At 40.6% G+C, this 5,118-nt stretch overlaps 1 pseudogene; it reads left to right on the top strand.

Annotated features, from left to right (window-relative positions):
* Nucleotides 1-3,803: 3,803 nt before the first annotated feature.
* LOC112624251 lies at nucleotides 3,804-4,796 on the top strand (annotated as a pseudogene).
* The last annotated feature ends 322 nt before the right edge of the window (nucleotides 4,797-5,118 follow it).

Here is a 5,118-nt window from a genome sequence, read left to right as displayed (position 1 = left end):
GGCCAATCCAAAGTAGCAGGAAACCCTTGCCAGGAAACAGAAAATGCTGGGGAGCAGATCTGATTAGGGTGACCCAGGAGGGGACTAAGAAGGGTGGTCAAATGCTTATATATTCACACAGATCCCTTTTTTTCTTCCACCCTCTGTTTTGCAAAAATTCCATGTCCCCACCACTGCCAGTGGTAGTTGAAAAAAAAAAATGCAAAAGCTCTAGCCATTTGTTAGATTGTTAAAAGGTGAACAGAGTAATCAGGGTGCTGGTCACCTCATCCCCTGTGGCAGGGCTGAAGCTTTATGCACTGTGGCTTCTGGCCCGGGTTGTGTCAGTTTGTACTCTGGCCACATACTCATTGCTCTCTCCTCCTGCAGGATCCCTTATCTCAGAAGAATACTGAATAGGCTATATCTAGTTCTTCCCAGGAACAATAGGAGAAATCCAATCTTAATGCTGCCGTGTGATAAAGAGTCTTGGGTTTAGCCTTAACAGGACACTGACCAGTTGATACCAGCTGTCTGGGATCTGCAACCTGTGATCTTAATCTAGACTGGGAGAAATCTCCCAGTGAAATGTGAATTTTGTTCTTGTACAATAAATACATCTGGAGGGAAATCTACGTTAGCCCATTATCTCCTCTGTCAGAGTATCGTTTGAAATGTTGCTGCTATCTTGCAAAATTTAGAAATTTGCAGTGGTGACAGCTCCAATCACTAAGCTTCATGGGGATGACTTTCTTTCGAACTCAGTATATCCAAAACTTCAATTGCCATTTTCCCCTGGAGAGCTCTGGGTTCCTAGATGAAGAACATCATTGAAGGAAAGCTCTCTAGTGATAACCACTTAATGATATGGCCTGTACCACAAGAGTAGGGATTTTTAGTTGCATGCCACAATGACTTTTATCATAGATGTTTGAACTTATCCCATAGTTTTGCCTGCAAAACAATTCTTAGCAAATTCCTGAACTGAAGATGCTGTAAGTGCTTTTGAAGCCTATGCCCCAGAACTGCCCAAATATCTCCATCATAATCTCCCCAAGACACTTTCTTCTATTTTAAAAAATTGAGAGGTAATTTATATGCATTACAATGCCCAGATCTCAAGTGTTCAGTGTCAGTGAACCTTGACAGTCATATATGCCCATTTAAGTACTACCCAAAAGAAGATATAGATCATTTCCTTCACTCCAGAAAGATTTTCTGCCTGCTCTCTGTTATCTTTCTGCTCTTCCCCGAATCTACCTCGTAGGTTTTGTGCATGGAGTACAGAAAAATTGACCATTGATTGTCTCTACTGTTTGTTCATTTTTCTATTTCATGATTTTCATTATTTTTTCATTGACTTACATTTATTAACTTTGGGTTTATTTTACTCTTCTTTTTCAGGATTCTTATGATAAAATCATAGATAATTAACTTTACTCCTTTGTTCATTTCCACTACAGACATTTAAAGTTGTAAATTTCTCTGTAAACACTATGTTAGCTGTATCCAACCTTTTAATGCTGGATTATCATCATTCAGTTAATGATGTTTAAAAAATTTCCTTGTGATTTCTTCTTTGACCCAAGTGTTCATCAGAAGCATGTTGCCTGTTTTCTAAAGTTGTGGATTTTCTAGATATCTTATTGTTATGCCTTTATAATTAAATACTATTGTGGCCAGAGCATATACTCTGTATGATTTTGATCTTTGGATATATACTGAGACTTGTTTTATGGTGCAGCATATGGTGTATGTTGGTGAACATACCATAAACACTTAACAAGAATGCTTTCTGCAATTGTTGGAAGTAGTACTCCAGAAATGATTTGGTCTGAAACCCCACTCTGGGTCTTTACCTCATCCCGTGTTGTAGACTCACCTTCTACTTGGGATCTGACACTCAATGCTTCAAACGCACTTGGCCCTGTGACCCAGGATGCAGCAGCTTGTTCTCTGAAGCTATCAGAACTAGCTGCAGGCCCTGGGTCTTGCTGAGATGTGTGGAGCACTACCTGAAACCACTCAGGCGCATCACGTGCGTGTACCTCCTATAGCAGATGCTGGAGTGCACCTTAAGAATCCCCATTGCCTTCAGGAGAGGGTCACTCATTCTTTCAGCTGTTGAGAGTTCTGGAGTCTGGTAGATTTCAGCCAGTGTCTCTTGGAGTCTCTGAGTGGAACTGATAAGTGTAAGCACTAAAGGAAGCAAGAAATAAAACAAAGAGCAAGACTGATTAGGGGCCAGTAAGGCCACACCACTAACATTCTTTTGTTTTTAAACAGCTTTACTGAGGTGTAATTGACATATCATAACATTCACCTGTTTTAAGTGTACAGTTCAATTATGTTTAGTAAAATTTTAGACTTGTGTGACCATCATCACAATCTTGTTTTGGAACATTTCTACAATTCCTAAGAAATCTCTCATGCTCATCAATACCACCCCTTATTCCCACTCCCCAATTCCAGGCAACACCTAATTGACTTACTGACTCTACAGATTTGTCTTTTCTGGATGTTATAAAAATGGAATCATACAACATGTGTTTTTTTTGTATCTGTCTTCTTTCACTTAGCTTAATATGCTTTTGTGGTTCGTCTATGATGTAGCATGTATCAATATTTAATTTTTTTAGGTGCTAAATTCTATTAAATTATATGGATCATTCCCATTTTTTAATTCTTCCATCAGTTGATAGATATTTGATGTGTTTCCACTTTATGGACTATTATGGATAAAGCTGCTATGAATATTCACCTTCATGTGTTGTGTGGACATAGGTTTTTTCCTTTGGGGTAGACAGCTAGGAGTGAAAGTGCTAGGTCATATGGTAAATGTATCTTCAACATTTTAAGAAACTGCCAAACTGGTTTCCAGCATGGCTGCATGTCCCATCAACAATGCATGAGTATTTCAATTTTTCCACATCATTGTTATTTCACTTCCTCAATTGTTAGTGTCCTTCATTTTTATTATAGCATTCTAGTAGGTAAGAAGTGGTGTCTCGTTGTAGTTTTGATTTGCATTTCAATGATGCTGACCATCTTTTCATGTGCTTTATTTGCTATTCCCGTACCTTTTTGGTGCAGTGGCTATTCAAATATTTTGCCCAATTTAAAATTGGTTTATTTGTCTTTTTGCTATTTAATTGTCAGTGTATTTTATATTTTGGATACAAATCTTTTAGCAAATGTATGTATGATTCGAAATTTTTTTCTCAGTCTCTGAGTTATGTTTCCATTATCTTATTGATGTCTTTAAAAATGCAAACATTTTTAGTTTTGATCATGACTCATATTTCAACTTTTTTCTTCTACCAGGAAACATTGGGATTTTGCCTAACTCAAGTTTCTGAGTATGTTAATCTATGTTTTCTCCTAAGACGTATATAGTTTGGCCTTTAAATTTAGGCCTATAATCCATTTTGAGGAAATTATTGCTTATGTGTTAGTTAATGGCCAAAACCATAGGACCAACTGATTTTCACAAAAGTAAATTCAATGGGGCAAAATGATAGTCTTTTAAACAAGTAACACTGAGACAACTGAATTGTCCACATGCTCAGGGAAGGTCAGCATGCTATGTCAAGTGATGCCCATCTGACTCAACACCTATTGGCATCAGGGTTCACAAAGAATTTCTCAATATGATAATTATGGGTTAAATAATTATGGGTTAAATAATTATGGGTTAAATAATTATGGGTTAAATAATTATGGGTTAAATAATAAGCTGTAGCTCTCTGCTTCTCCCATTCGACAGACAGCCACATTTTCTTGTGCAGCGCCAGCCGCATCCCTGAGACACCACAGTGAAGGTGAAGCCTGGAGTCAATGGGTTTGGCTGTATTGGGTGCCTGGTCTCCAGGGCTGCTTTTAACTCTGTTAAAGTGGATACCGTTGCCATCAATGACCCCTTCATTGACCTAAACTGCATGGGCTACATGTTCCAGTATGATTCCACCCATGGCAATTTCTATGGCACCGTCAAGGCTGAAAACGGGAAGCTTGTCATGAATACAAATTTCACCACCATCTTCCCAAAGCTAGATCCCACTAAAATCAAATAGGCTGGTGCTGGCCTTGAGTACATCATAGAGTCCACCGGCATCTTCATCACCATAGAGAAGGCTGTGGTTCACTTGCAGGAGAGATCCAAAAGGGTCGTTATCTCTGCCCATCTGCTGATGCCCCCATATCTGTGATGTGCATGAACCGTGAGAGGTATGACAACAGCCTCAAGATCATCAGCAATGCCACCTGTACCACTAACTGCTTAGCACCCCTGGACAAGGTCATCCATGGCAACTTTGGTGTCATAGAAGGACTTATGGCCATGGTCCACATCATCACTGCCACCCAGAAGACTGTAGATAGCCCCTCCAGGAAACTGTGCCATGACAGTCGCAGGGCTCTGCAGAATGTCATCCCTGCATCTCCTGGCACTGTCAAGGCTATGGGAAATGTCATCCCTGAGCTGAACAGGAGGCTTACTGGCATGGCCTTTCGTGTCCCCACTGCCAACATGGTGGTTGTGGACCTGACCTGCCATGTGTAAATCCTGCCACGTATGATGACATCAAGAAAGTGTTGAAGCAGCATCGGAGGGCCCCTTCAAGGGCATCCTGGGCTACACTGAGAACCAGGTTGTCTCCTCTGACTTTAACTGCGACATCCACTCCTCCACCTTCGATCCTGGGACAGGTATTGCCCTCAATGACCACTTTCTCAAGCTTATTTTCTGGTATGACAATGAATTTGGCCATAGCAAAAGGGTGGTCGACCTCATTGCCCACATGGCCTTCAAAGAGTAAGATCCCTGGACCACCAGCCCCAGCAAGAGCATGAGAGGAAAACAGAGGCCCTCAGCTGCTGGGGAGTCCCTGCCACACTCAGTCCCACACCACAATGAGAATCTCCCCTCCTCACAGTTTCCATGCAGACCCTCTGAAGAGGGAGAGGCCTAGGGAGCCCCACCTTGCTGTGTACCATCAATACATTCTTCTGCGTTCAGCCAAAAAAAAAAAAAAAAAAATGCCGTATTAGGAAAACTGACAAAGATTATTAATCAACAAAAGAATAGAAGTATCTTACACTGATGCATAAATGGTCAGGAAATATCTGGGCTCACAATGT

Source organism: Theropithecus gelada, chromosome 1 (genome assembly GCF_003255815.1).
Source record: "Theropithecus gelada isolate Dixy chromosome 1, Tgel_1.0, whole genome shotgun sequence".
Taxonomy (NCBI): domain Eukaryota; kingdom Metazoa; phylum Chordata; class Mammalia; order Primates; family Cercopithecidae; genus Theropithecus; species Theropithecus gelada.
This window is presented reverse-complemented; position numbering and strand designations above follow the sequence as displayed.